The sequence below is a fragment of the Sander lucioperca genome, chromosome 11 (assembly GCF_008315115.2).
Source record: "Sander lucioperca isolate FBNREF2018 chromosome 11, SLUC_FBN_1.2, whole genome shotgun sequence".
Lineage (NCBI taxonomy): Eukaryota > Metazoa > Chordata > Actinopteri > Perciformes > Percidae > Sander > Sander lucioperca.
This window is the reverse complement of record NC_050183.1, coordinates 23,692,415-23,702,013: the sequence shown is the minus strand read 5'-3', so window position 1 is coordinate 23,702,013 and position 9,599 is coordinate 23,692,415.

The window sequence follows — 9,599 nt, the reverse complement described above, 5'->3', positions numbered from 1 at the left end:
GCAAAAACATAGTTTTTTTTCACTGGTCAATTTTGAGATTTTGGGCTATTTGGCTTCAATAACATGTCTTCTTTCAGACTTGTGGTGAAATAAAGTCCGAAATACACATTTAGGTCTTTATTTTACTACACTTTGTCTGTTTGCGTCGGTAGATTTCACCTAAATTCAACAAAAGTTGGCGTTCTAAATCATCACGCTGCTCCGCGACCGCTGTCTGCACCCTGTCATCACATATACCGTTGGAAAGCTCTCTTTCTCCTGTACAATGCTGTCGGATCCAAATATGGTCATTTCCTTTTTATCAGCAACCAATTGTGAAAGTAAAAGAAAATGCGCAATCTCATTGGCTGATGCCAATTTCTGACAACATGATTCGTTCAGAATGGTCACGTGACGCGCTCTGACATTTCCGCGGTAGCTCAAAATGCTGAAAGAAGTGCGTCGAAAACGGCCGAAAATCACGTCAGAGAAGACGAAAACAGTTGTCATTAGCAACAAGACACAGGGGATCACAAACTAAGACAGCAGATGATGAAATGCCTTCACATAGTACGTTGATGTTTAAACTATCGTTCAGAAAACAGGAGTGTTCAGACAGCGGAGGTAATCAGACACACTCTCTCTCTCTCTCTCTCTCTCTCTCATACAGTTTTGTATAATATAGTTACTATATAATAGGCTACTAAACAGATCTGTAATGTTGGGATCCTAAGTGGTGTGAGTCCCTCAGGCTGTAGCAGGCAGATCCATATGTAGCTGTCAGTGGAGCTGCTGTCACCTCTCCTAGGAGAACTACCAGCTTCTCTTCTGGTCTTAACTTTTTTGGGCTATTTTTTCAAAGTGTAATTCTCTTAGTGAAGATAGTTTTTTCCCAGTGGAGGAGGAAGTGCATCTCTGTCTGACCCAGCTGGTGGTCACTGAGCCTGTGAGTCATAATTAGTTTTGTTCTGTTGTGTTATGAACCAGTGCTGATGGGAGCCTGGTTAGTTATCTTCACCATCAGCTGACTGAGAGGACTGGTTCTGGTTAGTTATCTTCACCATCAGCTGACTGAGAGGACTGGTTCTGGTTAGTTATCTTCACCATCAGCTGACTGAGGGGACTGGTTCTGGTTAGTTATCTTCACCATCAGCTGACTGAGGGGACTGTTTTGTGGGAAAAGTAAGCTGGAGCAGCAGCAAGTATGGCCATCTCCACCTTGATGAAGGTGCCTCTGCCATGCTTTCTGTTATGGAGAAGTTGTGGCTTCAGAGCTCAGTTGTGACGGTCAATTCAATGAGAGAAACTGATATGCTCAGGATCTCGAAAGCTGAGGCCGTCACAGCTGCCAGTGTAAAACATAGTCTAGAGTCTAAGCACAGCTAAAATACATATGGTTCTGAATGGACAATTAGATTTAAAAAAAAGCTGTGACATCTATTGTTGGTCTTGTTCTGTGTCCATACAACTGTCCAGTGTGGGTTTTGTCTGCAACTTTGTGCATGATACGCCAATATTAATTCATTAAGTTACTGCAGTTGTAGGCCTTGTATGCCTGCCATTTTATTAAATAATCAATTTTCATGAGCTTGAAATATTCTATATTATTATCACTAAGGGCCTGAGCATTTATTCTGTTTTTGAGCAATTTTTCCAATAGAAATGTATTAAATTCCACTATTTAAATCTTTAAATGCCGTTTTCTCAAAATGAGTTTTTTGTCATTCTCCAGTAGAAACATCTCAGCCTATGTAGCACCTATGTACACCAAACTTTCCAGTTATACACTTAGTAGTATTCTGAAGATATTTACAGAGGGATTTGTTAATAAATCATTCCTGCCCTGATTTATGTGACATTTTAAGCAAAAAAACATGGCGAAAATCGATTTTTTAGGGCTATGGACAGTATATTTTGATTTCCTAGGTAATGAAAGCAGATATCCTGAAATCCCTCTGTAATTTTGTTTTCATCTTGTGTGTAAACAAAATGAAAAAAGAATTTTGCACCTGGCTTTATCATATGTTCAGATCTATCTACCGAAAATATATGCAAAATCGCGCATATTTAATGAGAAAATGCCTAATTTGCATAATTAAACATACACATTTCAAAAACTTGTAATACATTTTTTTTATATACTTGTGTAAGTAATCAACTGAGGAAGTTTCATGGAGATATCTATTATTTTAAAATGTTAGCCTATTCACCTGTAGTGTCTCGCCTTAAGAAGGTTGGAGGTTTACAGGAATTACTATATCTTTGCTTTGATGCTAACTGTGTTTAGTTCAATACTGCTGAGACCAGCATATACTGACTCCAACCCTCTACTAACCTCAGAGTCTCCAGTCGACAGTGTGGACTCTCCACAAGATCCCACAGCAGCTTCACATCTGAATCCTGCAGCCCGTTGCTACTCAGGTCCAGCTCTCTCAGATGGGAGGGGTTGGACTTCAGAGCTGAGCCCAGAGAAGCACAGCTGATCTCTGACAAACTGCAGCGCTCCAATCTGAATAAAGAATAAATGGCGTGACCAGAACTTCACTATTTGAAGCTCTGGGTCAGGACGTACGTTGAACTGACATGGGGCACAAGAACGGGAGAGTTAGGTTAAGAAAAATGTATAAATATAAAAGTTCTGTAAAATATGGTGTTTTGAGGGTTGTAAATAAAAAGACCTTCTTGAAAAGGCATTGGACGTCTTAAAGATCTTTTAATTATTTATATATAGATGCGTCTCTCTCATGTGTCTCAGTTTGAGTTCAGACTAAATTTATTCAAACTGTTCAGACTGACACACAAACTCAGAAAACAAGTGAACTGAAGGGAATTTAAAAGTTCTGTTATGGATTTAAAGCTGTCAATCTTCCTCTGTAATACCATTCAAACTTCATTTATTTTCATATTCAAATAATATTTGAATATTTATTTTTATTATTTATTTATTAATATGTCCTACATTACTCAGGCTTATGCATCGTCAATGCCACTATAAGCATGTGGTTGTTGTTACACATTCTGTCCACTAGAGGGACTTCTAACATCAGCCTGGCCTTGAAGGAGACCTACGTCATGGTGCATTGCCTTTCTGGCACACTGCTTTGTTTACTTTCATTTTCCACCACAAGTACACAGCGACAAACACAATTCAACAGAGATCTCTATAATGAAACATAATGTAACAAGTGTATTGAAGCATCTCTGTTTTAAAGGCTAACGGTGGTCGGTTAGCACAATGGCATCATGTTAAAAAGCACAGCCGAAACAATTTGTCATAAACTAAGTAACAAAAGTGTTAGCCACAATGCTAATGGCACTGATAACGGTCAATGGTGCTGTCACTAATGTTACTACAACCTGTTTCATGCAGATTGTCACGTTACTGAGAATACAGTTGTTAGAAGGTAATATATGAAGTGGAAGCTAACGCTGACAACTGTAGGGCAGCTAACATAAACTTTAGCTGTCTCCATGAAGCTCCCAGCTAAGTTCCTATTACTCGTGATGCTGTTAGGAAACAAGAACAAGCTTACTAATGATAACAAGCATTTTGGCTAGGTGGATGTTGATTTTAAGGTCATGTTAAAACAATTTCCCATCCTTCCGATTTCCAGCCGCAGCCTGTCACTCGCCCCTGTACTAACGTTACTCGGTACGTAATGTTAGCGCCTTATCTTAAGACCTCACAATGCCTTGTGTTTCTCCCTCCTACTACCCACTTCACATGTGGGTAGATCAAGGCAAGAAGAGGGAGATAAACACATGTGAGCACAATACATGAACTGACCTCAGAGACTCCAGTCTACAGTTTGGACTCTGCAGTCCAGCACACAGACGCTCAACTACTGAATCTTTCAGGTTGCTGTAACTCAGGTCTAGCTCTCTCAGATGGGAGGGATTGGACTTCAGAGCTGAGGCCACGACTTCACAGTCAGTCTCAGAGAGGTAACAGTCAGAAAGTCTGTGATGACAGATAAAAATACATTTAAAATATAATCAAATCTGACACTTTTATCCTAAAAGCAGGCTATCACATTTTGATCAAAAAGCACATTCACAAGGATCTGATCTTTGATTCAGATATGTTAGGTGAGAGGTCACGGGACCCCTTTCAAAATGCCCATGCCATACAGTATACAATAGTAACATTGATTATACTGTTTTGGTAAGTAGTTATTCTCTTTTTTAAGCTTAATGACCTCCAGTGATACCGGGCCAAAGAAAAAAAGGATTGGGTTTGGACGATTGGATATTGAAATTAGGACTCCTGCTTAATTTATAGTTTAACTACAACATCACTTCTTCTCTGAGCTTTTATAGTGTGTAAGTTTTATATATTATATATTTATATTGTTTATGTGTGTAAACGTCTGTATGTTCACTCTAATACTGATGGTCTCAGCTTCACATTGATTTAAAATGATAATCACATCTGGACTTACCGAGCCTTTCTGCAGTTCCTCACAGCTGGAATCAGCCTCCGTCGTCCCTCCAGTGATGTGTTGTACTTCTTCAGGTCCAACTCATCCAGAACCTCCTCTGACATCTGCAGCATGTAGGCCAGAGCTGAGCAGTGGAACACAGAGAGGTACTTCTCTGATCTGTTCTCTGACTTCAGGAACTCTTGGATCTCCTGATGGACTGAGTGGTCGTTCATCTCCGTCAGACAGTGGAAGATGTTGATGCTTCTGTCAGGATATATCTTATTACTGTTCATCTCCTTCAGGTTGTTGATGGCTCTCTGGATGATTTCTGTACTGTTGTCTGTCTGACCCAGCAGGCCTCCTAAGAGTCTCTGGTTGGACTCCAGAGAGAGGCCATGAAGGAAGCGGACAAACAGGTCCAGGTGGCCATTTTTACTTTCAAGGGATTTCTTCATGGCTCTCTCCAGGAAGACATCCATGGATGGGTAATGGTCATTGTCTTCCTTCTTGTCCCAGTCATCATCATTATCATAATCATCAACATCATCATCATCATCATCTATAGCTCTCTTCAGCAAGACATTCAGGGATGGGTAAGGGTCATCTTGGTCCTTCTTGTCCCAGTCATCATCATCCTCATCATCCCAGTCATCATCATCCTCATCATCCCAGTCTTCTCCCAGGAAGTCCTTCAGTACCTGTGTGTTCCTGTTGGTGTAACAGTGGAACAGGTAGACTGCAGCCAGAAACTCCTGAACACTCAGATGAACGAAGCAGTAGACTGTTTTCTGGAAGATCACACTCTCTCTTTTGAAGATCTCTGAACAAACTCCTGAGTACAGCGAGGCCTCTGTGACATCCAGACCACAGCGCTCCAGGTCTTCTTGGTAGAACATGATGTTTCCTTTCTCCAACTGTTCAAACGCCAGCCTCCCCAGCTTCAGAAGAACTTCGCTGTCAGTCTCCATCAGCTCCTGTGGACTCGTCTCATGTCCCTCAGCAAACTTGAGCTTCTTCCTCTTTGTCTGAACCAGCAGGAAGTGTGAGTACATGTCAGTGAGAGTCTTGGGCAGCTCTCCTCTCTGGTCGGTAGTCAACATGTGGTCCAGAACTGTAGCAGTGATCCAGCAGAAGACTGGGATCAGACACATGATGTGGAGGCTCCTGGATGTCTTGATGTGGGAGATGATTCTGCTGGACAGCTCTTCATCACTGACTCTCTTCCTGAAGTACTCCTCCTTCTGGGCATCAGTGAAGCCTCGTACTTCTGTTACCCTGTCAACACACACAGGAGGGATCTGATTGGCTGCTGCAGGTCGGGAAGTTATCCAGACGAGAGCCGAGGGAAGCAGCTTCCCCTGGATGAGGTTTGTCAACAGCACGTTGACTGATGACTTCTGTGTGACATCAGAAACAGCCTCATTGTTGTTGAAATCCAGTGAAAGTCTGCTTTCATCCAGGCCGTCAAAGATGAAGAGAACTTTAGAGCCAGCGAGCTGCTCTGCTGTGACCTCCTGTAATGTTGGATGGAAAACACGGAGCAGCTCCAGAAGACTGTACTGCTCATCTTTGATCAAGTTCAGCTCCCTGAAGGAAAGAGGAATCACCAGACTGATATCTTTGTTTTCCAAATCCTCAGCCCAGTCCAGACAGAACTTCTGCACTGAGAAGGTTTTTCCAACACCAGCGACGCCGATCATCATAACGACTCTGATGTGTTTCTGTTGGTCAGGTGAGGCTTTAAAGATGTCGCAGCACTTGATTGGAGAGTCATGGAGGGTCTTCTGCTTGGAAGCTGTCTCGAGCTGCCTCACCTCATGTTGGGTATTAACTTCTTCACTCTGTCCATCTATGATGTAGAGGACAGTGTAGATCCTGTTGAGGAGGGTTTCACTTCCTGTTTCAGCTCCTTCAGTCACACGTTCAAATGTCCCCTTCAGCCTGATCTTATGTTTCAGTCGACCAGCATACACTAAAAAAAAGGACAAAGGTGAGAGACAAAACAAGAAAAATAAAAGTTGGCAATCCGATGATTATTTTTATTACCAATTTGAAAACATTCAGTTAAATTTCAGATGGACTTAATCTGTAATGATATTCATAATGTTAAATGTCTGCACTGTCTGACTCAACAAATGTCTCAGTATTACAACAACCAATGGTGTGTTCAGACATGAAGACATCAGCAGACAGATGGACAGACTTACTTTGTTCAGAGCTGCTCTGATTGGCTGTCTGCAGTCCAGCTCTGGTTCTGGATCTGGACGGCTGCTCCTCCTCAGAAACATCACTCCTCTTCCTGTCTCTGGGAAAACATTTCATTATCACTAAAATGATTTGTTGATTGTTGTTGAATATTCTGAATCATTAGTGGACCTTTGAGCTTAATTTCCATGAACATATTTTACAAGAACAAACTCAAACAGACATAAACAAGGTGAGCAAAGCTTATATAAAAATGCTATTTCACCAAATGTTGCACATTTATGATGTTCACTGATTGAAGATGTCACCTGGCAGGTCATTAGAGCTGATTGGAGGAAAGGCCAGACCAACCAAAAATCTAGAGGCAGTTTTTTTTTTATTCTGAGAAAATAAATACCACATTTGACGGACATTTTCAGATTTTAAAATAGTTTAAAACATCTTTACAGTAACTTCAACATTCGGCTATAAAATCAAGAAACCATCCATCTGAGTTAGAAACAGTATCTGCACTAATAGTTCTGCATCATGAATATAATTCTTTCAGCAGAACATTGTGTCTTCATCTTCAATGCATCATCTTCAACAGGTCAGCTGACAGTAAAACAGTCTCTTACTTTGTGTCTGAGGGTCCAGGTTCATTACTGAAGTTCAGAGGATAACGTTTGGACCGGTCACTATTCATAGACAGACAGCCAGATACTACAGACTCTGCTCCGTCCTCCTCTTCCTCCAAATCACTCATCTTCTGATCTGAAGTCAGTCTGAGAGGTAAAACAGGAACACTGACTGTTAGCTCACAACATTTAGAGGAAACATGTTTGTACAAGTCACAGGTAAGACTGGAAGAACAGGACCACACACACACACACACACACACACACACACACACACACACACACACACACACACACACACACACACACACACACACACACACACAGTATACAGTAGTACATTAAAACCAGCCAGCACTGCAGCTCTGCAATCATCTTTAAATCTGAAATCTGTTCATATTTAACAGCGATCCTTATCCTTATTATCCTCCTTATGACCAACGTTTACTTTATCTACAGGGCTACGACACAAAGTCCAAAAACACACCTTGGTTCAGCTTTAGCTGAGGCTGTACTTCATTGTAAGATAAGATTCCTTTATTGTCATTGCATTTACATACACTGAGATCCAGGTGCACTACCTTCACACACATGCAACTGATATACACAATTGTCAGCATGTGAAAAGGTTAAAAGAGTAAAACGCTTTTGTGTATTGCACCATTTGTAATAAATAAAAGATAACTGCAAGAACAAACTCATATAAGATAACGTAATATATTGTCAGGTGTACCTGAAGTGGCGGAAAAATATTGACTATATACATATATAGTAACTCAATCCTGTTAAAAACCACCACTGTCATTAAACATCTTCTGGTCTTCAGCCAGTCTAAATAATTACCAGGAAGAGTTGACTGTGAGCTCAGAACACAATTAATCATGAGACACACACACACACACACACACACACACACACACACACACACACACACACACACACACACACACACACACACACACACACACACACACACACACACAGTAAACGAACCCATCCAGGATGGCACCTGGGTCCATGTTCTTCGATTAGTGTTAGGTTTACTATTATCCCATCAATCAGGTTGTATCCACCAGATGACTGTAATGTTGTATTAACACTCCCCCTCCCTCAGCCTTCCTTCTTCTCCCTCTGCTCTGCTCCGTCCACTCACAATGGAGTCTCAACTCTTGACTGCAGTAACCCATGTGGTTTATTATTTTATTATCCTGTTATCATGTGCAGTAACTGTACCACCTGATCAGTGTGGCTCCTCCCCTCACCGTTTACTGGAAATCATGTGTGGACTTTTTACATCCAGGTTTCTTCATCATCATCTTCCTCTGCTTTAAAAGTGCAAACTAAAAAAGAAATCCTAGCTAACTAGGTTAAGTTTGCTGAACTTAACCTAGTTAGCTGGGTTAACCTACTTTGAACAATGGTTGGAGGTCAGCTGAGGAAGTATTTAGCTATATATATATATACTATGTCTCATTTACCTCACTATTTCATAATGTTCCATATTATACTAAACTATATTCATATGTTAGATTGACCTTTGTGATATATTCTATATTAAGACTCTGCTGCTATTAATCACACCACTGTCACTTTATCATTTATCTGAGATTAGTGTGTATCAATCCAAACCATGGATGGAATTTTGATCCATCTACAGGAGACAAAGAAGGTGACAACAACTTGGAAAATGCGACGAAAGGGCGACGAAATAAGCGTCAAAAAAGGTCCAAACTCTAATCTTTGGTTCAAACATTGATCCGTCTACAGGAGACGAAAAAGGTGACAACAACTTGGAAAATGCGATGAAAGAGCGACGAAATAAGCAACGAAGAAAAGCGTCAAAAAAGGTCCAAACTCTAATCTTTGGATCAAACATTGATCTGTCTACAGGAGACAAAAAAGGCGACAAAAAGGTGAAAAAGAGGAAATACAAATCATTGGAAAAGGCGACAAAAAAGGCGCTATAAAACTCAGGGTTAACCCTCTGAGGACGAAAGACGCACCGACGCGTCCAAACCATTTCTGAAAAAACTCCTACTCAAAAAACAATATTACAACATTTTATTTCAGATATTTATTTACTATTTTAATCATTTATAACCTATTATAACTATAACTTTGGTACATTCATTTCAGGCACCGAAACTAAAAAAAACTATTCGTATATCACATCATAAGTTAAGGTTTATTTTCAAAAGAGATTTGAGGAATAAACAACAAATGATCTCTTCACACGTTGCTCTAGGAAACATTTGGGCGTCACTATACGGAAAGCTGAGTTTGTTCTGTTGTTTTGATATCAAACACACAGGGACAGTTATATTCAAATACCTTAATATGGTAAATTAAAGACGATATGTGAAAATGCCCTTAG